Genomic DNA, 26877 nt, shown 5'->3' on the forward strand with positions numbered 1-26877 from the left:
TTATTTCACAGCACATACTTATAGGGCATTTGGGGGTGGGAGCATAGTGTGTGGCAAGGTACAAATGAAACAATACTGGTATTTGCGATATACAATAAATGAAAGGGTTATTTTATATATTGACCAGGTTTTAATCTAACTGCTAATAAATTGAATGACTTGTCATAGGTTGCTGTCATTGTATGTGAGGTGTGATTTTAAATAGCCTTTTGTTAAGGGAGGAAGGTGCTATTGTGTTCACTAACTGGCAGGGTGTGATTTGTGCTAATTCGGGGTACTGCATTCCACAAGAGATTAGGCCTTGTATATCTTGTGTAATCTGTGATGTCTCAATAGTAAAATTATACAAAAAAATCCCTTTCAGAAACCACCCATAAATGGCCCCATTTTAGAAACTAAACTTACAAGGTATTCAAAACAGATTTTACAACCTTTGTTAACACTTTACGTGTTCCACAAGAACTAAAGAAAAAGATAAATGAAATTTCAGAATTTAAAGCGAACCTTTCACCTGGATTTCACTTAATAAACTATCACCAGTACCTTATAGATCATCCTCATTGTGTTTTCATACAGTACTCTTCTCCAGCTCCAGAAGTCAAGGGGGTAGCCCTTCCCTCACTACAGGCTGTAACTCCCCTGCCCTAACCCCGCCTCTATGCAGTCTAATTGACACCCGGCTCAGTCGCCGGGACCGCGCTTGTACAGGCGGCGCATGCGCCGTCGGCCTCAGTAGCAGCGCGATCCTGTAACTGAATCGCGCATGCGGCGTCCGTCCCCGATGCCTGCCTGTCTTCTGTTCCTCAGGCGCGCGCGCACGCTCCCCGATCTTCACGCTCCATGCGTCCACGTGATCACTGTTGACTTGCCGCAGATCGCAAGCCAGTGATCATCTGGAGCATTGTTTTCATATTCTGCAGGTATTATATCTCAAAAACTCGGCATATTTCATGGGGCTATCTATCTGTACCTACATATACACATGTGGCAAACACACATTTAATTAGATGGCTATCTTGAATTCACTGTATACAGTTATAAAAAAGTAATTCTTTGTGATAAAGCTCCTCCACTAAGTACTGACTTTCCATGGCCACAATATGAATATATTAACCCCTTAGTCACCATATTGTCATAACACTCCGTCTTATGCACCTATCTGAATTTGGATTGGCTCTGGAGTGAAAATGATCTTTTTCATTGCCCCCAAAGTCAACATCAAGCTAATAAGGTTCTTATTAGGGACCCCCACATTTTTTCCCACCAAAGTGAAGTTTCTATAATAAGGCTCTTCTACTTTTCCAAACACAGTTACTATTGCCCCCAAATTGATATAAACAAAATTACATTCATATTCAGACCACCAACCCCCAACACGCATTTTACAAAACGTCTCTAAAGTGAAAATAATATAATAAGCCTCCCTTTCAACCCCCCTATTCATCGTTATTACTGCCAAAGGGAAACGGACGCTATAAGACATGTTAAACGCCACCCTTATTACTGTCACTGCCGCCACACGGAGATGTCGCTTATAAGCCACATTTACAGGCCCACTAGTTTACTGTCATTGCCGCCACACGGAGATGTCGCTTATAAGCCACATTTACAGGCCCACTAGTTTACTGTCATTGCCGCCACAGGGAAATGGCGCTTATAAGCCACATTTACAGGCCCACCACTTTACTGTCATTGCCGCCACAGGGAGATGTCGCTTATAAGCCACATTTACAGGCCCACCACATTACTGTCATTGCCGCCACAGGGAGATGTCGCTTATAAGCCACATTTACAGGCCCACCACTTTACTGTCATTGCCGCCACAGGGAAATGGCGCTTATAAGCCACATTTTCAGGCCCACCACTTTACTGTCACTGCCGCTACAGGGAAATGGCGCTTATATGCCACATTTGCCGGCTATTTGTTTTAATAATTGAATTAATTTACATAACATATATAAAAATCATTAGCCCATGTTATCTTAAATGAATTTTAGTCTAATAATTAAAATTCTTAAATGTATTGGCTTTATTTATTTTTTATTATAGATTGCAGTACTTCAAAAAAAATATATAAAGTATGGAACAGGTACGTATTATTTAGTAAGAATAATTTGGAAATAGAAGTAATATTAATTGTGTGACTACTTACTTATGTTTATTTTTTAGAACAATGACCAATGTTTCGATGAAGAAACTATTTCTATATCCTTAGTTCAACTTCCGGATTCCTCTGTCTTGATTCAGTCCAATTATGACATTGTTGACTGTATAGAAGAAGACTATGTAGACGGTGATATAGTGAATCTCCAGGTAAAAAAAGCTTTATTTATTTCCAACACATGTGTAATTTGTTTTTGTAAAATAAATTGGTTGAAATTTTTTATCTACTTAAAATAACGTTTTTTGTTTCAGTCTCTCTTTGAAGAAATTTTGGACATTACATGACAATAATGATCTGTCTGGCGATACAAGGGAAGAAATTCCATCTAATTTACCGGCGAATCCTGAAAACAATCGTAGCGAGGTAAAAAAAATTAGTTATAAAATCTTAGTTGGCCTCTCTAGCGACTGCTAATAATTGGCCACACTAGATTCGAAGGAAATTTTTAATTTAATACATATTACGAAGACAAACTAAGCTTGATGGCGGTGGGTAGTCAGAATTCTCTTTGTGGTCATGTTCAGCATAGCTAGTGTTAATAATTAATAAAATTCCCTTATAGTATAGCCGGCTTTGAAAAAGCTTATACCTTCATAGACCATTTTAATTAAAATCATGGATCAACTGTACTCTAAAATGTTCTTACATTCTTTATAAATAGATGGCAGAGTTAATACAAGAACTGCGTTCGAAATTTGGATATGATTCTGGTGAAGAGGAATGATTTCCAACAAATCCGTTAAGAATGGATAATACCGGATATGAAGATTTTTTTCCTTTTTTTAAAGTAGACTGGTGAAAATGTGGTAATTGCGTTGAGATGACCACCGAGATTGAATCCATATGCTGCAAAGAGGTGGATAATGCAGCTCAATTCATGTCAGATTTCAACTGCATAACCCAGCATGAATTTTTTTCTATATTTTGTCATAGAGAAGACATTGTAAATGTTGTTTTACGTATTGTGGGTCAAATACTTAGTCCACCTTCGAAGAAGAAACAAAATAGGTACAGTATACTTTTAAAAATTTATCCATTCGCTCAAGCTTGATTGTCCAACCTATTACCCAAATAAGTGGATTGATCCCGGTTTTGGGAAATGTCCATTATTTAGTCCTATTTTAACATTTATTGTCACTATATCTATTTGGCCTCGTTCACACTTGAGTTGTGAGGATGGATCACAGGTGGTGCACCACGGTAGCCGCACGGGCCATAATTAACTTCACCCCGGGCACAACAATACTTTTCCATGGCAGCATGGAATGTAGTAGTGTTCAGGCTACCATGGTTACCAATCATAAATCTTAAACGTCGGATTAAAATTACTGTTTATCATTGGGCATTAATTCCTGAGCGTTACCTGCAGCATTTCTTCTTGATTATTGTCCTGATGAAAATCAGCATCAGGCAGCAGATTATGCTAAGGTTAAAAAAATAAGATTTTTTTTTAAGTGAATACATCATGAAATACTGTACTGACTTCTCTCCATTTCAAATGAATTATAAGAATCTTGAACATTATCTTTCTGTCCTATTGCCCCGGAGACTGAATTATAGGATGAAAAGCAAAAAAGCATATGTGAAAGAGGCCTAAGATGTTTGCCAGTAGTACCAGCGGGCACATTGAGAATAAGGCTACTTTCACAATAGCGCTAGTGAGATCCATTCAGACGAATCTCACTAGCGCTGGCCGAACGTAACCGTTCGTATTCTATGCATTCTGATTGGATGCGGATCCATTCAGAATGCATCGGAATGGCCTCCGCATCGCCTCTGTTCTGTTCGGGTGACGGAGACTAGAACCCTGCTTGCAGGGTTTTGCTTTCCGTCTGGCGAGGCGGAGACATATGCCCAAAACGCCTTCCTCCAGAATCCCTATCCGCCCACAGCGTCTCATCCCTCTCCTCCCCCTCCCTGACGGCCGAGCGAAATCTCGCGCGAGCATCGGACGTCACTGGGCTCGGCGCATGCCCAGTTACGACGATGAAGCTCCTGCCCTCAGTTTCCAGCAAATCGCACTGGCGCAGCCCTCAGTGGGTACTGCATCTGCGCGAGACTTCGCTCGGCCGTCAGGGAGGGGGAGGAGAGGGATGAGACGCTGTGGCGGTTACGGATTCTGGAGGAAGGCGTTTTGGGCACTGTAAGAGGGGCGTTACTGGGCACACAAAGGGGAACATAATGCCCCTCTGGGCACCTTCAGGGTTTTATAAAAGTTGCTTTTCTGCAAAACTACTGGACGGATTACAATATAGAACAACACAGCCGATTCAAGGTAAGCTGTGGAGCATGACTGGTTTAAAATCTGAATTTGTGTTATGAGAGGTGACAGAATCCCTTTAAGGAATGCAATGATCACCCAGCAGAATTTATGGCACTAGAATAATTTCTTGAATATAATAAATGGAAAAAAATAAGTTTTTGAATTGATAAAAATATTGTTGTTTTCTTTATATTTAAATGGTTAAAACTTATGTTCAATTGTTAATAAATTATACAAACAACGATTTATAAATAAAGTTTATTATAAAAAAAATCAGGTAAACATCAATGTACTATATTATTTATCTATTATAAATACATTTTTTTGTGCATCGTTAACAATTGTGGATTCTTTTTCAACAATAACGTCATCTGAAAAGGAAAATATATAGCATTTAATTAATATAATAAATTCAAAATAAAAATTGTAAAAATTTTAATCAGTATTGCAATAATCACTCACCAACAATATTGAACCAGTCTTCGCTTATTCTGTAGATGGATTCTTTTTTTTTATTACTTTGGTGACAGACTAAGGAATAAAGCAAAAAAAAATTCATCATAATAGTTATTATTGTAGAGGAACCTGTCGCCTCACAAAGACATTCAAAGCTGGCAGCAGTACCTGAGAGAAGGCAGCAGTGTGTGTCTGACGTTCATCTTCTTCCAGAAGCCAAGTGAATGTAAACTTGTAAAAACTAAGTTTAATCCCCGGCTGGCAAGCTTCCCAAATCAGGCTTGAAGTCAAGGTGCCAGTGGCCTCCTTGCTTCAAGCTGCGTTAACCCTTCCATTTCCCCACCCCTTTTCTTTGATTGACAGATCTTATGCTAGACTGTTCAGCTGGCTTTGCTGAACAGCTGGCTGTCAGTCACAGAAAAGAGGCAGAGAAGGGGCCGTGGTTACCGCGGCCTGAAGCAAGGAGGCCACTGCCCCCTTGAATTCAAGACTGACTTGGGAAGCTTGCCAGCCGGGGATTAAACTTGGTTTTTAAAAGTTTACCTTCATCTGGCTTCTGGAAGAAGATGAACGTCAGACACACACTGCTGCCTTCTCTCAGGTACTGCTGGCAGTTTTGAATGTCTTTATGAGGTGACAGATTCCCTTTGCGATTTTAACATGAAATCAAATGTATATGTAATCATACTCACTGAAGAGATATATCAACATCTACGGCATTAGCATGGTTGTTGATTGCAAATCAAAACATTTGCAGAATATTAATTTTCCTTCGAACAAATCAACTCTTTTCTTTTAACAAACTGTTAGAATTTTTTGTAATTGGTCATTCCAAATTCCAAATTGGTATAGTAGTTTCGTATATATAAAAAAAACAATTTAATTCTTTTAAAGTAGCAAAATAATTGAAAAAAATGTCCAATAATTTCTATTTTGCGGTGTTACGGAAGCGGTTGATTTTCTTTTGTTTTATTTCTTCTTCACTTGGACGTTCCAAATTTGCAATATTTGGTGGTAGAAAAGGTGTACGACTTTGCCAGTCATGAGTCAGTTTACCCCCTGCCATTTTTAGTACATCTTCAATAATTTCTGACATGAAGTCCACAGAATATTTTCCGTGCACATTACGCACTATCCAACGATTACGTCCTTTTGGGACATAAAGCTTTGTTCTTCTAGTTTCAACCTCCTCGGTGTTTGAGCGAGAAAAAGTAACTCTTGCTTGTAATCTTTCAGTGTTGTTATTGTTGTTAAAACGGCTAATTTAGTTCTTGCCTCCATACTGTCCATCCCGAAATGTATACGTTTGGTGCGGTACTTCAATGCTAAGCTATGGAAAGTCTCCAGTGCGCCAGTGTTACATCCATGGATGAGATGTGGTATGTCCTTTGTTAGCTGTTTGCTTTTTACAATCTTCTCTATATTAGTAAAGGGTGGTGTATCCTTGATTATCCATAGATATTGTTTTTCTTCGATTTCTTCATCAATTGTTCTGTGTGCACATTTTCTGTAAAGGTTTCCATCCCATTCATGCTGGTTGCAAATGTGACACAGTAGAGAAAACCACTTTTCCTGGAATAAGTCTACATTACTGTCACATGTTTTCACGCACCACCAGAATTGAAGGCCAATCTTGTCTACCCATGGACTGATTTGTTTGCAAAGTTTCATTTTTGAAACTTTTGTCATTTTTTTTTCAAGGATTTTGAATAATGCCATATATCGAATTGATGGTCAATGTGTTGGAAACTTGTTTGCATCATCTTCCGAATGCCTACGTGTCGATCAGAGGCAAAAAATTGTATATCAAGCCCCTTCTTTATTAGTCTATCCATGACTATTCCGAAAGCATGTTTCTCCATGGCAACTGAAGAGGAACACTGGCTCCGTTGAACAACTTCAAAGTCGAGAATTGTATCCGTGACACAGTCCATTATTGAGTAAACACAGTACTTGGCACTGTGTCCGGGACTGTCACATTGCCCGTCTCCCGAAATGCCATTTTTTTTTTTTTCCGCATTTCGAAATTCGACTGCTGGTTACTTCTCCATGCAAGGTCAATAGATGGGAATAGAAATTTTGATTGATTAATTAAAATGGAGACTCCTTTCCTTCTTTTAAGTGGAGTATTAGCGTTATACCAAATTGTATAGGTCTTATTTTTAGATTGGGGCGTGTAGGACTTTTTGAAGTGTGTTTCTTGAATCATTGCTACACCTACCTTCTTGTCCCCTAAGTACCTCAGGATCTGTGACCGCTTTCGTGGTATGTTGAATCCATTAACATTATACGACACGACTATGAGTTCCTGCATGATAAGACATAAAACAGAGTTATGCTCCTACATGTGACAGAAAATTCACAGTTCAACAGAACAGCGAAAGCAAACATAAACAACTTAAGAAAAGAACGTTTGATGCTGCACATCTCAAAAACGAGCATCAGTACAGCAATGAGTAGGAAAAAGCCTTGGACTAGACACGGGTCAGCTCTATGCCCGGTAGTCGTCCAAGTATAAAATGGCTTCTACAGAGGGAGATCTCTGAGGGGAAAAGAGAAAGCTCCCTCAAAATACTAAGAGTGATCGTCCCGTACTGACGAATCTGTACACGGGAGGAGTTTGACTATTTCAAATATTTATTTCAAATATTTGTTAATCTAGGTTAGGGACGAAATGCAAACATGTCCCTGGCGCCTATGAAAATAAGGGTAGCGCCATAAAATTGAAGTATTCATAATCAACATGGGTACGGATAGAGAAAAGGACAACAAGTTACTATTTTAATTAATAAACAACTAGACTTCAAGGAGAAAGATAAAATTATCGACTCAGAAGGTAGATTTATTCTTCTGAAGGGGTGGATTGGGGAAGAACTCATTACCTTAGTTAATATTTACGTCCCGAATAAGGAACAAGCTGGATTCCTAAAACACGTCTTTGGTCTGGTCGATTCCTTTCATGAGGGCAAGTTATTGTTGGGTGGAGATTTCAATATCACCATAGAACCAAACATTGACACCTCTAAAGGCAAAACCTCTTTTCCGTACAACAAACTACTTCATGACAGACAGTTGGTTGATGCGTGGAGAGAGACTATTCATTTTTTTCGACAGTACACAATCAATACTCACGAATAGATCATATCTACGTGAAACAAAATACACTTAACTCAATCCGTGGTGCAAAATACGATTATTTTCTGCACTCATTCAGAATGCACAGATCATGCTCCACTTATTATTACCCTATCTACAGCGGATAAGACTAATAGGCCCTTTAACTGGCGACTTAATGATACCTTAATAGCACCAGAACCGGACTGTAACTTTATTGCTTCTCAAATTAAGCTTTTCTTTGAGGAGAACAATAAAGAAGGCATCTCATGGGCTACCCTCTGGGAGTCACATAAGGCTGTTATAAGGGGGCATCTTATGCAACTTGGTGCCCGAAAGAAAAGGGAAAAGGGGCAAAAAATCGCAGATCTTACTGCTAAAATACAGAAATTAGAAAAATCACATAAGATGTCCTGTGCTAAAAACACAGAGAAGGAGCTTATGCAGCTCAGAATGGAACTTAGGGAGATCTTAAATAAGGAATCCGAAAGGTACTTGTTCATGAACAAGTTCAGACATTTTATTCACGCAAATAAATGTGGTAGGGATTTGGCCAAGCTAACTCAGAGACAAAGAAATAAAACTATTATCCACAAAATTAAAAACTAAAACTGAACGATAGAACAGATAACTGATAGGATAGCTTCAGTATTTCGGAATTTTTATAATGAACTCTATAACCTACAAGCTAATGATTTAGTTTCAAACCCTACGGACGCGGCCATTCAAGACTACCTTAAACGGATTAATTAGCCTTGCCTCAATAATACCCAAAAGGAGCAATTGGAATCCCCCTTGTCCCAGAAAGAAATAGTAGAGGCTATCACTAATCTACCAACCGGTAAATGTCCAGGCCCGGACGGTTTTGGTATTTTTTATTATAAAAAATATAAATATACCCTGGCACCCCATATCACTAAATACTTTAACGGAGTTGGTTTCTCTACAAATTTTAGACATGAAATGTTATTGGCCAATATTTCACTCATACCGTGTTTCCCCGAAAATAAGACATCCCCCGAAAATAAGACCTATCTCTAGTTTTGCCTATCGCTGTAATATAAGGCATCCCCCCGAAAATAAGGCCTCCCCGATAATAAAGCATCCCCCGAAAATAATGCCTCCCCGATTATAAAGCAAGCCACCCCAGAATGTAAGGAGCTCACTGATTGGCCGCAGCCGCCGCCAGGACAAGCTGCCGCCTTCTTCCGCCCGCTGCTCGCTCTGCCCTGATGGAGTCTCACAACTTGGCTGGCACGGACACACAGGGGACGGGGTGACAGGTAGGGGGGGGGGAATATCTGATGGAAGGTGGGGGGATGTCTGGTGAAGATGGGGGGGGAGACTAAAAACGGTAATTAAAATGACAGGGTGATCAGAGGGGGGAATCAAAATGACACAGGGTGATCAGGGTAAGGAGGGGATCATTTAAAATGACACAGGGGGATCAGAGGGGGGAATCAAAATGACACAGGAGGATCAGAAGGGGGTACTAAAATGCTATAGTAATCCCACCCCTCTGATTCTCCTGTACCATTTTGAGTCCCCCTTCTGATCCCCCTGTGTCATTTTAAGTGATCCCCCTCCCCACCCTGATTTCCTTTTTTTTTTGTTCAACAATAAATGTGTACCGTATTTTTCTTCATGGAAAAATAAGACATCCCCTGAAAATAAGACCTAGCGCATCTTTTGGAGCAAAAATTAATATAAGACACTGTCTTATTTTCGGGGAAACAGGGTACTTAAGGAAGATAAAGACCCTACCTTGTGCCAAAACTATCGCCCGATCTCACTTCTAAATAATGATCTGAAAATATACGCTAAAGATTTAGCAAATAGAATGCAGAATATCCTACCATCAATTATTAATCCGGAACAGGTGGGCTTTATGCCGGGAGGGGAAGCCAAAGAGAATATTATGAAGGCCTTGTTAAGCATTGAATATACACTGCTCAAAAAAATAAAGGGAACACTTAAACAACACAATGTAACTCCAAGTCAATCACACTTCTGTGAAATCAAACTGTCCACTTAGGAAGCAACACTGAGTGACAATCAATTTCACATGCTGTTGTGCAAATGGTATAGGCAATTAGCAAGACACCCCCAATAAAGGAGTGGTTCTGCAGGTGGTCACCACAGACCACTTCTCAGTTCCTATGCTTCCTGGCTGATGTTTTGGTCACTTTTGAATGCTGGCTGTGCTTTCACTCTAGTGGTAGCATGAGACGGAGTCTACAACCCACACAAGTGGCTCAGGTAGTGCAGCTTATCCAGGATGGCACATCAATGCGAGCTGTGGCAAGAAGGTTTGCTGTGTCTGTCAGCGTAGTGTCCAGAGCATGGAGGCGCTACCAAGAGACAGGCCAGTGCATCAGGAGACGTGGAGGAGGCCGTAGGAGGGCAACAAACCAGCAGCAGGGCCGCTACCTCCGCCTTTGTGCAAGGAGGAACAGGAGGAGCACGGCCAGAGCCCTGCAAAATGACCTCCAGCAGGCCACAAATGTGCATGTGTCTGCTCAAACGGTCAGAAACAGACTCCATGAGGGTGATATGAGGGCCCGACGTCCACAGGTGGGGGTTGTGCTTAGAGCCCAACACCGTGCAGGACGTTTGGCATTTGCCAGAGAACACCAAGATTGGCAAATTCGCCACTGGCACCCTGTGCTCTTCACAGATGATAGCAGGTTCACACTGAGCACATGTGACAGACGTGACAGAGTCTGGAGACGCCGTGGAGAACGTTCTGCTGCCTGCAACATCCTCCAGCATGACCGGTTTGGCATTGGGTCAGTAATGGTGTGGGGTGGCATTTCTTTGGAGGGCCGCACAGAGCTCCATGTGCTCGCCAGAGGTAGCCTGACTGCCATTAGGTACCGAGATGAGATCCTCAGACCCCTTGTGAGACCATATGCTGGTGCGGTTGGCCCTGGGTTCCTCCTAATGCAAGACAATGCTAGACCTCATGTGGCTGGAGTGTGTCAGCAGTTCCTGCAAGACGAAGGCATTGATGCTATGGACTGGCCCGCCCGTTCCCCAGACCTGAATCCAATTGAGCACATCTGGGACATCATGTCTCGCTCTATCCACCAACGTCACGTTGCACCACAGACTGTCCAGGAGTTGGCAGATGCTTTAGTCCAGGTCTGGGAGGAGATCCCTCAGGAGACCGTCTGCCACCTCATCAGGAGCATGCACAGGCGTTGTAGGGAGGTCATACAGGCACGTGGAGGCCACACACACTACTGAGCCTCATTTTGACTTGTTTTAAGGACATTACATCAAAGTTGGATCAGCCTGTAGTGTGTTTTTCCACTTTAATTTTGAGTGTGACTCCAAATCCAGACCTCCATGGGTTGAAAAATTTGATTTCCATTTTTTTTTATTTTTGTGTCATTTTATTGTCAGCACATTCAACTATGTAAAGAACAAAGTATTTCAGAAGAATATTTAATTAACTCAGATCTAGGATGTGTTTTTTTTGTGTTCCCTTTATTTTTTTGAGCAGTGTAGTTAGAAAAACAAAATACCCCTTGCTTTTATTTCAACAGATGCCGAGAAAGCCTTCGACAGGCTTAACTGGAACTTTCTTTTGACTACCCTCTCCAAATTCGGCCTCCCTGTTTCCTTCATTCGTAAGATACAAGCCCTATACACCATTCCATCCGCACGAGTCTTAGTAAATGGAACAATTTCAGAGGACTTCCAGATCCAAAATGGTACTAGGCAAGGCTGCCCTCTATCCCCTCTCCTATTTATCATTTCTCTGGAACCCCTCTTGGCCAAAGTTAGGCAAAATGATAGTATTTCAGGACTTAAAACGCGTAGACTTATTCATAAGTCCGCAGCCTATGCGGATGACATCTTATTTTTTGTCACCAACCCGCTCACTTCCATTCCAATCCTTCTCAAGGAGCTGGAACAATTTGGTAAACTGTCATACTTTGAAATCAACTTAACTAAGTCCACAATTTTTAACGTGAACATAGATTGCCGTACATGGGACAGTATAAAATCTATTAGTAGTCTTAAGCCAGCAGCCACGCATTTTAAATACTTGGGTGTCAACATATCAAATAACCTTAACGACCTTTATCGTCTGAACTTTAATATACTAATGCAAAAGATTAAGACTGATTTGGAAGAGTGGAATGATCTTTCCATCTCTTGGTTTGGTCTAGTTAACTTAGTCAAAATGATCACGCTCCCCAGGGTTTTATACTTTTTTTCAGGGAATTCCAATGGCCCTACCCAGAAATTTTTACACTGCTGTCAGAAGGACAATTCTCTCCTTTGTTTGGAAAAGAGGGCAGAACCGCCTATCATTCAAGACACTGACTAGATCAAAGTATAAGGGTGGACTTGGTCTCCCGGATATTGGAAAGTACAGCATTGCTGCGACTCTAACTAGAGTTAAGGAGTGTAATGTATATCCATTGAGAAAACTTTGGGTGGATTTGGAGGAAGAATGTGCTCCATGCCCCCTGAACTATTTGATCTGAAAAACTAGGAATAACAAGCATTTATACAATAAGATTGACAACCCTTACACTAAACACGCCATACATGTCTGGCAAGGCCTTATTAAAAAGCATGTTATACCAACTCCCAACTGTCTGGAACTTCCCCTGCTGGCCTCGATTCCGAACAACCTGAGGTTAGTTAGGAATAGGTTGGTCTCACACCCTAACGGCTACACATTGCCCTTGAGAGCTTTGTATTCTGCTGCTTCCCCAATGGAATATACAAAATACTTGGAAAATAGAGATCTCCCTCAATTCTCTAGAAGGGAATATGACCAGATCTTAAAGCACCTCTCAAAATTGAATCCTCAGTTCACAACTCAGGACAGTGATCATGATCTCTCCAAATTGATGCTGAAAAAGACTCCCTTATGCCATGGTATATCCAGGTTCTACTCTATCATTAACTGGACCGTACCCCCACCACCGTACATATCTAGCTGGTCAACTGAGCTTAAAAAGACATTTAATGAACAGGAAACTAGGTTAATCCTGCTATCATCTATACCCCAAATCACATCAACTAGGCTTCAAGAGTCGCACTATAAGATAATCTCTAGGTGGTATAGAACTCCTGTTCTTTTAAATAAAATTAATCCGGAGATTTACATGCTCTGCTGGAGGTGCGGTGATGGGGTTGGTTCCATTACACATATCTGGTTTACATGCTCTAAAATTGCCCCTCTGTGGCAGAAATTCAATCAGATAGTCTCTGACATATATGGGACGCATGTAGAGGTAAACGAAGAACTCGTTCTACTGGGATTCTACAATAAAACACATAATATTCTTAAAGATCGGCTTTTTCCTTTCTTACTTGCGGCGTTAAAAACCATAATATCTAGGCACTGGTTAGGTACAGAAATACCTACTATACAGGATTGGCTCACGGAAGTCTTAACTATTAGCCGGTTTGAGAAACTTAGATGGACCATTGCCGGCAATCCCAAAAAGTACCTCAGGATCTGGACCAGGTGGAGCGCTTATGTTTCTACAAACAGGATCTCTAAATATTTTGACTGAATATATCCTCAATAAGTGATTTCTCGCTTCCACTCTCACTTTTTAAGGCTATTTACTAAGAACATGTGACAATTTTTTGTTCCCCACCGTTTGATTCCTTGTTCTGTTCTCCTTTCCCTCCCCCCTTTCCTCCCTTACCCGTCACCATTCTATGAGTCCTCCATTGATTGACTTATATTACTCTATTCACAATGTTCTCATAGTAAATAAACGCTCATCTTGTTATGAATCTGGATTAGATTAACTCTGGATGATAATCATTAGAAATGATTTTTCACTAGTGATATTTTTTTTCTGTGCTTAGAACTAGGAAATAATATCTCTTGGCTGTCGTAGTAAAATATATTGCTCACATATATATACCTGTAATGGTGACTGTTACCTCACCCTATACTTCTGTAAGCATTTTTTGCTTTTATTATGCTTGTTAATAAAAACCAAATTTACAAGAAATTTTGATTGATAACGGTAGTATGTTATTTCTGATATACTCACTAGACCGAACAATTCATTTTTTTTTTTTAAATTTGCACCACTAAGTAACAGTGAAGCAGCCAGCTGAAGATTACCTGATGCATAATTTCCCATTCTTGGCTGTGTTTGCATAATTTCAAAATGATGTCCAGCATAGCATTTACCGGTGATTTTACAGTTTGAGCCGTCAAATGTCTTTCTGAAATTTTTCACAAGGAAGTTACACTCTGGTCTACCTTGGCATTTGACTTTGTAGAGTAAATTGTCCAGATGTGATTCAAATACAATAAATTTTCGCTCATTAACTTGATTTTTCTCATTCATTACAGTTAATTGTGGAACTTCAGGCAATTTGTCGCAATATATAATTGGTGCAAGTTCGTCCGGTTCTGATTAAAAAAAAATCGAGATGTTGGGGACATAGTCACTATCTTTGTCTTGATCTATCACCTCCTCATTAGCCACTGTTTCATCATCTGAATGATCTTCAGTTAGTGGAGAAAGTGGTGTAAAGAATTTTGTGAAATCCTCCTCAGTTTCTTCAAATAAGTCGGGACCTAAAGAAATTTTATTCTGCCGCTTCTTTAGTGGTGAATCGGAATCGTCCCTCTGCCTCACTGGTTGCGGAGTTGATGTTGAAGGTATTATTTGATCATCTGAAAAGTGAATATTCTTTTCTATATTTGGATTTTCAAAGACCGTCTTCGAAATTATGATGCAATTCTCCAGATTGAATTCAGTTTGAGTACTGACATCAACCGATCCAACAGATGATGTTTCAAAGGATGGATTACTATGGAGTTCACCACTTAGTTCTTCATCCACTACAGTTGCTGAAGATTGTAAACCACGTTTCCTTTTTAATGGCCGTCTCTTTTGTAGATTGTCCGATATTAATATTTCGCCTTCATTACATCTAAATATAGTCGGGACAGCATTTGGACGGAGTACACGGCTATGGTGTGAAATAATCTAACAATCCGGGCTAAAATGTATCGAACAAAGGCGAAATTTGTTGTTTTTGTTTTCTTCTAGAATTCTTTGGGCAAAATGATCAATATCAGGAAATGATTGTGGAACATTTTGTAGCCACATTTTTATACCTTCTACATTCTTTAGAAAACAATGAAGTATTACTTCATCACCATTTTTTTTTTTTTAACAGTTCTGTTACTGCATTGCTGTATAATGCAACTTGGCATGTCTTTGATATTAATAAACCTGAAAAAAAAATTATTTGGATTTTCATTATTCACAAATTTTAAAAAATAATTAACAAATAAAAAACTGAGATTATGGGCATTTTTAACATCAGTGTATGTGGACACTGTAATTAGGTGGGCCTGTAAATGTGGCTTATAAGCGACATCTCCCTGTGGCGGCAATGACAGTAAAGTGGTGGGCCTGTAAATGTGGCTTATAAGCGCCATTTCCCTGTGGCGGCATTGACAGTAAAGTGGTGGGCCTGTAAATGTGGCTTATAAGCGCCATTTCCCTGTGGCGGCAATGACAGTAAACTGGTGGGCCTGTAAATGTGGCTTATAAGCGACATCTCCCTGTGGCGGCAATGACAGTAAAGTGGTGGGCCTGTAAATGTGGCTTATAAGCGACATCTCCCTGTGGCGGCAGTGACAGTAATAAGGGTGGCGTTTAACATGTCTTATAGCGTCCGTTTCCCTTTGGCAGTAATAACGATGAATAGGGGCGTTGAAAGGGAGGCTTATTATATTATTTTCACTTTAGAGACGTTTTGTAAAATGCGTGTTGGGGGTTGGTGGTCTGAATATGAATGTAATTTTGTTTATATCAATTTGGGGGCAATAGTAACTGTGTTTGGAAAAGTAGAAGAGCCTTATTATATAAACTTCACTTTGGTGGGAAAAAATGTGGGGGTCCCTAATAAGAACCTTATTAGCTTGATGTTGACTTTAGGGGCAATGAAAAATGTCTGTTGGGGTCATGGAAATGATAATTTTCACTCCAGAGCCAATCCAAATTCAGATAGGTGCATAAGACGGAGTGTTATGACAATATGGTGACTAAGGGGTTAATATATTCATATTGTGGCCATGGAAAGTCAGTACTTAGTGGAGGAGCTTTATCACAAAGAATTACTTTTTTATAACTGTATACAGTGAATTCAAGATAGCCATCTAATTAAATGTGTGTTTGTCACATGTGTATATGTAGGTACAGATAGATAGCCCCATGAAATATGCCGAGTTTTTGAGATATAATACCTGCAGAATATGAAAACAATGCTCCAGATGATCACTGGCTTGCGATCTGCGGCAAGTCAACAGTGATCACTTGGACGCATGGAGCGTGAAGATCGGGGCGCGCGCCTGAGGAACAGAAGACAGGCAGGCATCGAGGACGGATGGCGCATGCGCGATTCAGTTACAGGATCGCGCTTGAGTCCGCGCGATAGACGGGATCGCGCTGCTACTGAGGCCGACGGCGCATGCGCCGCCTGTACAAACGCGGTCCCGGCGACTGAGCCGGGTGACAATTAGACTGCATAGAGGCGGGGTTAGGGCAGGGGAGTTACAGCCTGTAGTGAGGGAAGGGCTACCCCCTTGACTTCTGGAGCTGGAGATGAGTACTTTATAAGGCAATTTTTTCATGAATATACATCGCAGAAAAGCGGGACAAGACTGTATGAAAACACAATGAGGATGATCTATAAGGTACTGGTGATAGTTTATTAAGTGAAATCCAGGTGAAAGGTTCGCTTTAACTTTATTGGCATAATTTCCATATTAATCCATTTTTCCTGTAACGCAGTAAGGGTTAAAAGCCAAATAAAACTTAACTTCTATTACCCTAATTCTGCAGTTTACAGAAACACCCCATATGTGGTCCTCAACTGTTGTATGGGCACACGGCAGGTCACAGAAGGGCAAGAGCAAGATATGGTTTTTGGAGGGAAAATTTCACTGGGATAATTTAAAGTTTCCATGTCACCCCTGGTAGATACTCCAAAAAGTGACCCCATTTTGGAAACTATGGGATAAGGTAACAGTTTGGTGGTACTATTTTGGGCTACATATGATTTTTGATTGCTCTATATTACAGTTTTTGTGAGGTAAGGGAACACAATTTATATATTTTGCTTTTTACAATGTTCTTAGTGACAGTTGGTAGAAATGTTGTAGATGAAATAAAATTTCTAAATTTATTAGGTATGCATTAAAAGAAAGGGGAGGGTATGTAGGCCCTACCTCAATATGTACAAACACAGAATGTGAAAAGTAAATTATTGGCCCTCTGAACTGCTAGGGAGGGCAGCGAGATCACCCATCAGTGCTCCCTTACGTATCTACAGTGGGATTCCTGGCTGTCCAGAATGATGCTATACAGAGTGTATGTAAATAGTAACGCTTTACACTCTGCGGTACGTTCAAGCTGGTATACACTGATGAAACCGCTGTAGCGCAGTATATCAACAGGACATTACCAGATACTGCAAGTACAGAGGTGATAGTCGCCAGACAATTTAAAGCTGCGAGGCCGGGATCTAATTATACTTTGTGGGTAACATATTACTGACCTCCCCACTAATAATGTATAGTGTCCTCACTGCCCCTATTGTTAAACAGCTATATTGTCTGGCTAAATTAACATAGCGGCTATCTACCCTATCCCCATCCAAGGGGATTGCGCTGAACCTGTACCCCTTTCTATGCTCGACGTTTCACCACAATGGCTCATCAGGAGCTAGGTATCTGAAGTTCAGGACAAACAAACACATGGAACACCGTGCGCCTCGTGTGGTGAGGCTACGGCATCGGCGCTAGGGTGGCCGTCATACGGCCGCCGCTTTCAGCTAGTAAAATAGGGGAAACTCCTCCTCTGAGAGGCAGATCCAGCGGCCGCCAGCGAACGGGAGAGCAGTAGGCGTGTCCCATGGACTCCACACACCCGCCCTTCCCCTCCGCCCATCTCGGCGAAGCGATCCTCTCTGGAGTGTCAACACACTCCTGTATATCTGCAGGGACCAATCGACGATTATACAAAGAACAGCAAGCACCAGCAGGGCAGTTAGTGAGAAATAAAGTTGCAGATGGATAAATCTTGGAACAAGGTAATGCATAACTTACCTATTACAACCAAGCAATGGCATGGGATGTGTTCCTCTACTTGCATAGATAAATAAGTGCCAAAGGTCCGCAATAAACAGTCCATATAAGGCAATGAGGACGTGCATAGATACAGATGCATGTATCATGCCATTGTAAGTGACAGGACAAGCATGTCTATAGGATAATCAACCAGGACTCCTATTCATAGGGTACATATAAGGAAGGTCCTCAGGAGACGAAAGTCCCATTTAGAGGAAACATGTATATGAGATGTGTTCATTAAGACCTTCAGGACGTATAGTTCGTAACCTGAATGTCCATTCTGCCTCCTTCTGTAACGGTTTTGTGTCAAAGTCACCCCCTCTAGCAGTCCTTCTACTCATCTCAATGCCTTGAAACCTAATGGCCTCCACTCTGCCGGAGTGACTGATGGCTATGTGACGTGCGATAGGGGTATTCGCGTCATTACGGATGTCATTGAGATGTTCCCCTATCCTCCGCCGAAACTCCTGTATAGTTTTGCCTACATATTGGAGGCCACACGTACACGTTGCCAGATAGATAACCCCTCTGGTTCTGCAATTTATGAATGACCAAATTGCAAATTCTCTGCAGGAATACTGAATATGATGATTGTGGATTGAATGCACACACAGATGTGCCTAAGACTAGTTAAATTTTTCCCAAATAAAAAAAATTCTCTGCAGGAATACTGTATATAATGTTTGTGGATTCAACGCACACACAGATGTTCTCAAAACTAGTTAAATTTGTCCCAAATATAAATAATTCTTTGCTGGATTATGTATATTATGGTTGCGGCCTAAATGCACACACAGATGTGGCCAAAAGTAGTTAACTGTGTCCCAAATACAAATAATTCTCTGCTGGAATAATGTATATACGGTTGCGGCCTAAATGCACACACAGAATTTGCCCAAAATATAAATAATTCTCTGCTGGAGTACTGAATATAACGGTTGCGGATTGAACGCACACACACATGTGGCACAATTTCTCTTATGGCACGGTGTATATCTCACTAGCAGTCACACTCTAGTGAATAAGCCCATTTTTATGATGTCTGCTAAACACACTGCTTTCTGATGGTGTACTGTAGATCTCACTAATATCAAATCTTTCTGTCTTTTAAAAGCTTTTGGGTACTTAAAAAAGCGATTTTCCAGCCCTGTACTATCTGTCCTTTCCCGAAGACGCCTGTCCCTGATACTGCTGAATTTAACCCCTGGTTAAAAAAAATAAAAAATGGTGCTGCACTGCTGTCAAACACAAACTGTAGTCTTTAAGAGGACGGTTTGGTCTTTCAAAAAATTTGTTAAATCTGTGAATTTCCAGCAAAACGCTATCTGTCCCTGCCTACTGTCTGCTCTCCCTGACGCTGAATGATCCGAGCGCGGGACATCGGCTCCTATATAAACTGGTATCACGTGTTCCGGCCATCCAATCAGTGTAAGATATGATGTGTAGTAGACTATAACACGGCACCAGGGGCGTAGCTATAGGCTCATAGGCCCTGGTGCAAGAGTTCAGTTTGGGCCCCCCCTACCCTCAATACCGTTTCATAACACCACCAGACCCATGTACGCCTAATGGCAGAACTAAAATCTCACAGAGAAAATACATTTTGATCCAATAAATGCATAATAATAAGGATGCCATTTAAAAGTAGTAAAAGTTCTTATTTTTTATTGAAAATATAAAATCTGAGTGAGATAAAGTGTAGTGGCACGATTACGCACAGTGGCAGACCTAGGAGCAGAAAAAAATGTTTGTAGTTAGTATTGTTAATAGTATTTGAAAGTGCTCACTTTAATGTATGATATAAAAAACCTCTCCCTAAGGCCACCCCTTGTGCTGACCAGATTTCCTCAAATAAATGTTCAGTGCAGTCATATAAAGTACTAATGTAAACAGCAAAACAAAAACGTACCGTCAAGAAATCTGTAAATTCAATAGACAGCAGTCGTCTGTGATCTTCTACATTCTTAATCTTCTCAAAGCAGCCATTAACTGGAAACTAAATTAACCTGCAAATTGAAGGAGAATAATTAGCATGTGGAATGGATCAATATTCATAAAGTAATTTGGTCAGTCAAAGAAAGTGATACTTACTGGTAACTTGAACGAGGTGAACAGTGTTGTTGCCATGATCTATCAAACTTTGATAAACTCCAAAACAGTCAACAAAAACAGGCAAAATGAACAAGTAAAGTTGAACAGTCGTCCTATGGAAAGAATTACAATTAATACTAGATAATTATATATAGTAGTCAATCAAAAATTTGTAAGCATCTGCCATGGCTTTCACTACACACAGAACCAATCAACCATGTATGTGTATCTATGAGAGTGTTTTATAAATGCTATTTTGCTTTAAAATTTATTTTTACTCTAGTCATCTCTGTGAAATACACATCTATGTTTAGGGTTTTATCCTGTGGATTCGAGCTAAGCAGATGCTGTACAAATATATCAACCTGAACCATGCAACAGAATAATGAACCGAAACCTTGCAACGTAATTCAACATGAACCGAAAACGAGTTAGTATGAACCATTTAACTAGTTGAAACTGAAAACTTCAAAACAAAAACTGGTAACTCTGAACTGGCAAACTTTATACTCACAATCCTACTAAAATGTTTGTCTCCGTGCTTTTGCCTCAGAAAACTTGTCAATCATGCTCTGAATATCAAGTTTCTTGGCCTTCTCGTTTTCGACACTTAGTAGGGCTAGATGACTTAATCTCTGTTGAGACATTGTGCTCCTGAGATTTTTGATCAATTTCAACTTTGAAAATGATCTCTCTGCTGATGCGACTGTAACGGGTAGTGTAAGAAAGAGAAGAAGAGCTATGCAGACGTCCGGTAGAGTGGAAGACAATCCAGTGTTATCAACCATCAGAAGTATGGCTAGATCTCGAACAGATGAAGATTTTTTGATGTCTTGTAGAAGTGCTGACCGGAAACTTAGCAGCTGGCCAGGAAAATCATTAGATAAATCATCCTGGTACAGGTTTTGCAATGTTGTTGCTTCTTTAAAGATGGCATCATCTGATTTGTTAGAAAGTGTTGTAGGCTGAAGAATTCTGAATCTTTGTAGAACATTATTCATGCCAATAAACCTATTTTGTAGCTGATTTATGGCAATATCCAAACACCGGTAAAAGACTGTAGTTTTGAACCTTTCTTCGGGGTCTTGTAGCCTTTCATCCAAACACAGCTCATCAAAGTGTCGCTTCACTTTCCTGACTCGTTTATTTTCAAATTTCGCTTGAATGCCCCATTTGTCCGCTAAAGAAACTGCTCTCCTTTTAGCTTCTTCATAATTATTTCGGAAGCTGCTGAGAACTTGAGTAGCATTGTGTAATAGTTTGGTTGCATTAGACAGATCCATGTCTTTTGACTGCAGCATTTTAGAAACTGAATTAATATTTTCTAAAATTTTGGCTTGCAGGACTAGTATTAAAATAAACTGGAAGGCCTCCAGTTTTGCCTTCAATGCATTAGCCTCATCTCTCTCTTTTGGCTTGGTTGAAATGATAACGATTTTTGACAAAGCTTGTAAAATATCAGAAAACCTAAACCGTAGTGCTAGCACGGAGTCATAGCGAGAGGCCCATCTTGTTGGGCAAAGCTGCTTTAATGTTAGGGAGGATTCAGAGGTAAAGGATGCTAAAAATGCCCATCTCTTCACACTTTCACCAAAGAAAGTATACAACGACTGAACGGTGTCAAAAAAAAAATAATTTCGGTAATATTTGAAACTGCATCCTGCAAAACTAAATTGAGGTTATGGGCAGCACAATGTATGAAAAGAGCATTATTTTCTTTCTTCAGAATGCGCATCTGTACACCTGTGTAAATTCCACTCATGGTGGCAGCTCAATCATAGCCCTGGCCTCGGCATTTTGATAAATCCAGACCTCTCTTTTCTATGGATTCTATAATAGTTTTTTCAAGGCCAGCTGCTGTTTGATCGTCAACACATTGGAAACCTAGAAATGCCTCTTCTATTCTAATACCAGTTGGCCTAAGGTTTTCATCTCTCTCAATAATTACATATCTAAACACTTGGCTTAATTGATAAATTTTTCCAATGTCTTGGGTTGTATCCATGATTATTGAATAAAACTGTGCTTTCTGGATTTCAGAAACAATCTCCTCCTCAACTTTATTTGCGAGAAGACTTATCAGTTCATTCTGTATTTGTGGACTGAGATATTTAACAGTTCCTTGGGGCCTCTGCAAAAGGTCCTTTAGTACAGTATCATACTCCGCTAGTAACTCAATTATGGTGAGGAAATTGCCATTGTTTACCTCCCCTAACTTTTCCCTGTGACCACGAAAAGCAAGGTTGGCCATAGCCATTGTTAATGTAACATTAACAATTCTATGTAAAGCTTGTCTCCAAAATGTAGTCTCTCTTCTTATTTGTTTTTCATTTTCCTCATCTATGGTTTTGTGACGTCTCCATTGGTCATAAATTATACAGGCGTCTATGTAGGATTGACTGGTTTCATGTATCTGTATTTTTGCTGACAATCTTTGCCACTTTTGTATACCTTTTGCCCATGCTGGTTCAAATCCCTGTTTCTTACGATCTCCAAACAACCAGCAAGGCTCACAATAGGCTGCATTAAGTTTGGGAGAATAACAAAGCCAAGTAACAGGTATTTTAACCTCTTGCTGCACACGTAACGCGGAAAGGCGTCATTGCTGCGGCGCTCCCAGGCTACACTAACGCCGATTGGCGTCATCTCGCGTGAGCCGAGATTTCCTGTGAAAGCGCGCACACAGGCTCGCGCGTTCACAGGATCGGAAGGTAAGCAAGTGGATCTTCAGCCTGCCAGCGGCGATCGTTCGCTGGCAGGCTGGAGATGCGATTTTTTTAACCCCTAACAGGTATATTAGACGCTGTTTTGATAACAGCGTCTAATATACCTGCTACCTGGTCCTCTGGTGGTCCCTTTTGTTTGGATCGACCACCAGAGGACTCAGGTAGCTCAGTAATATGTAGCACTACACTACACCCCCCCCTGTCACTTATTAACCCCTGATCACCCCATATAGACTCCCTGATCACCCCCCTGTCATTGATCACCCCCCTGTAAGGCTCCATTCAGACGTCCGTATGATTTTTACGGATCCACTGATACATGGATCGGATCCGCAAAACACATACGGACATCTGAATGGAGCCTTACAGTGGGGGTGATCAATGACAGGGGGGTGATCACCCCATATAGACTCCCTGATCACCCCCCTGTCATTGATCACCCCCCTGTAAGGCTCCATTCAGATGTCCGTATGTGTTTTGCGGATCCGATCCATGTATCCGTGGATCCGTAAAAAACATACGGACGTCTGAATGGAGCCTTACAGGGGGGTGATCACCCCATATAGTCTCCCTGATCACCCCCCTGTCATTGATCACCCCCCTGTAAGGCTCCATTCAGACATTTTTTTGGCCCAAGTTAGCGGAATTTTTTTTTATTTTTTTATTACAAAGTCTCATATTCCACTAACTTGTGTCAAAAAATAAAATCTCACATGAACTCACCATACCCCTCACGGAATCCAAATGCGTAAATTGTTTTAGACATTTACATGTGACCCCATTTCGGAAAGTAGACACCCCAAGGTATTCGCTGAGGGGGATATTGAGTCCATGAAAGATTGAAATTTTTGTCCCAAGTTAGCGGAAAGGGAGACTTTGTGAGAAAAAAACAAAAAAAAATCAATTTCCGCTAACTTGTGGCAAAAAAATAATTCTATGAACTCGCCATGCCCCTCATTGAATACCTTGGGGTGTCTTCTTTCCAAAATGGGGTCACATGTGGGGTATTTATACTGCCCTGGCATTTTAGGGGCCCTAAAGCGTGAGAAGAAGTCTGGGATCCAAATGTCTAAAAATGCCCCCCTAAAAGGAATGTGGGCCCCTTTGCGCATCTAGGCTGCAAAAAAGTGTCACACATCTGGTATCGCTGTACTCAGGAGAAGTTGAGGAATGTTTTTTGGGGTGTCATTTTACATATACCCATGCTGGGTGAGAGAAATATCTCGGTCAAATGCCAACTTTGTATAAAAATAATGGGAAAAGTTGTCTTTTGCCGAGATATTTATCTCACCCAGCATGGGTATATGTAAAATGACACCCCAAAACACATTGCCCAACTTCTCCTGAGTACGGCAATACCAGATGTGTGACACTTTTTTGCAGCCTAGGTGGGCAAAGGGGCCCACATTCCAAAGAGCACCTTTCGGATTTCACCGGCCATTTTTTACAGATTTTGATTTCAAACTACTTCTCACGCATTCGGGCCCCTAAAATGCCAGGGCAGTATAACTACCCCACAAGTGACCCCATTTTGGAAAGAAGACATCCCCAGGTATTTTGTGATGGGCATAGTGAGTTCATTGAAGTTTTAATTTTTTGTTACAAGTTAGTGGAATATGAGACTTTGTAAGAAAATAAAAAATCATCATTTTCCGCTAACTTGTGACAAAAAATTCTAGGAACTCGCCATGCCCCTCACGGAATACCTTGGGGTGTATTCTTTCCAAAATGGGGTGACTTGTGGGGTAGTTATACTGCCTTGGCATTTTAGGGGCCCAAATGCGTGCAAAGTAGTTTGAAATCAAAATGTGTAAAAAATGGCCGGTGAAATCCTAAAGGTGCTCTTTTGAATGTGGGCCCCTTTGCCCACCTAGGCTTCAAAAAAGTGTCATACATGTGGTATCGCCATACTCAGGAGAAGTTGGGGAATGTGTTTTGTGGTGTCATTTTACATATACCCATGCTGGGTGAGATAAATATCTTGGTCAAATGCCAACTTTGTATAAAAAAATGGAAAAAGTTGTCTTTTGCCGAGATATTTCTCTCACCCAGCATGGGTATATGTAAAAAGACACCCCAAAACACATTGCCCAACTTCTCCTGAGTACGGCGATACCAGATGTGTGACACTTTTTTGCAACCTAGGTGGGCAAAGGGGCCCACATTCCAAAGAGCACCTTTAGGATTTCACCGGCCATTTTTTACAGATTTTGATTTCAAACTACTTACCACACATAAGGGCCCCTAGAATGCCAGGGCAGTATAACTACCCCACAAGTGACCCCATTTTGGAAAGAAGACACCCCAAGGTATTTCGTGATGGGCATAGTGAGTTCATGGAAGTTTTTATTTTTTGTCACAAGTTAGTGGAATATGAGACTTTGTAAGGAAAAAATAAATAAAAATAAAAATCATCATTTTCCGCTAACTTGTGACAAAAAATAAAAAGTTCTATGAACTCACTATGCCCATCAGCATACCTTAGGGTGTCTACTTTCCGAAATGGGGTCATTTGTGGGGGTTTTCTACTGTCTGGGCATTGTAGAACCTCAGGAAACATGACAGGTGCTCAGAAAGTCAGAGCTGCTTCAAAAAGCGGAAATTCACATTTTTGTACCATAGTTTGTAAACGCTATAGCTTTTATCCAAACCATTTTTTTTTTTTACCCAAACATTTTTTTTTTTATCAAAGACATGTAGAACAATAAATTTAGAGAAAAATTTATATATGGATGTCGTTTTTTTTTCAAAATTTTACAACTGAAAGTGAAAAATTTCATTTTTTTGAGAAAAAAATCAGTAAATTTTGATTAATAACAAAAAAAGTTAAAATGTCAGCAGCAATGAAATACCACCAAATGAAAGCTCTATTAGTGAGATGAAAAGGAGGTAAAATTAATTTGGGTGGTAAGTTGCATGACCGAGCAATAAACCGCTAAAGTTGTGGAGTGCCGATTTGTAAAAAAGGGCCTGGTCACTAGGGGGGTATACACCTGTGGTCCTTAAGTGGTTAAGACCTGTTTTAGTCACTCTCTCATAGAAACTTGCCGAGAAACACCTTTGGTCTTTTTCATCTCGAGGGAATGGGCCTTTAGGTCTACATGGACCATTACTTATAATAAACCCTTTCAGATTTCCATCTTGAATGGTAATTTACATTCTCTGTTGATAAAGTTTCTTCGTTTGTACTGTGAGGATGTACTTGCTTCTCCAGGTATTTTAAAGAAACTACTTATTTTTGTAAGTTTGGCAGATTTCTCCTTTTCCTCCCTTTGCTTTTTGCGTTTTTGAGCGCCACTCATATGGTGAGACATGATGCAGATGTCGATAAATAGTTATGTCAAAAAATACACACAATTTTATACTGTGTGACAACCACATCTCTGGTGCAATAATACCTATACAATCTACCAATAAAGTGTCATATGTACAATTGAGCAAACCTTATTGCGGATGCAAGAAGGGGGACATGGTGTCACAAACCCTAAGTTTGCATGTGCAATTTACTGGTGTGGTGTGTTGGCTTACCTAAGTTACAGATGCAGTTGGAGCAGTCTGAAATCCTTGAGGTGCTGAAGAGGATTTTGATTGGAGAATTGATCGCCTGATAGCACAAGATGGCTGTTAAAAGAAAAACAGTGGTTACTTGCTGTGTATTCATGTAAGGCCCGGCAAAGAAACCCCCTCCCACCCTTTTATGTATCACTGTGTTTGTATAGGGTAACACCGTGGCCAAATATTACAAATAAGAGGGTGGCTTCGCTGGTACTTACCTGCAGAGAGAGTAAGGGAGCAGCTGGGCACCTTGAACACTTTAGAGAGAGTAGCTATCAGCAGGTCTATATATTGGAACAAGCTTTCTTCTCCTGTAGAAAGAATGACATTAGGTTATGCAATGCTAGTTAGAGATGATTCT

The 26877-nt window shown here is 40.5% G+C and overlaps 1 long non-coding RNA gene across 1 annotated transcript; it reads right to left on the reverse strand.

Annotated features, from left to right (window-relative positions):
• Positions 1-20090: 20090 nt before the first annotated feature.
• On the reverse strand, positions 20091-26588 carry LOC120986861. Its single transcript, XR_005775821.1, has 3 exons — positions 26490-26588; positions 20236-20348; positions 20091-20150 (listed from the first exon to the last, which is right to left on the reverse strand). It is a non-coding gene; the product is annotated as an uncharacterized LOC120986861 (long non-coding RNA).
• Positions 26589-26877: the final 289 nt, after the last annotated feature.

This window comes from Bufo bufo, chromosome 1 (genome assembly GCF_905171765.1).
Source record: "Bufo bufo chromosome 1, aBufBuf1.1, whole genome shotgun sequence".
NCBI classification, from domain to species: Eukaryota; Metazoa; Chordata; class Amphibia; order Anura; family Bufonidae; genus Bufo; species Bufo bufo.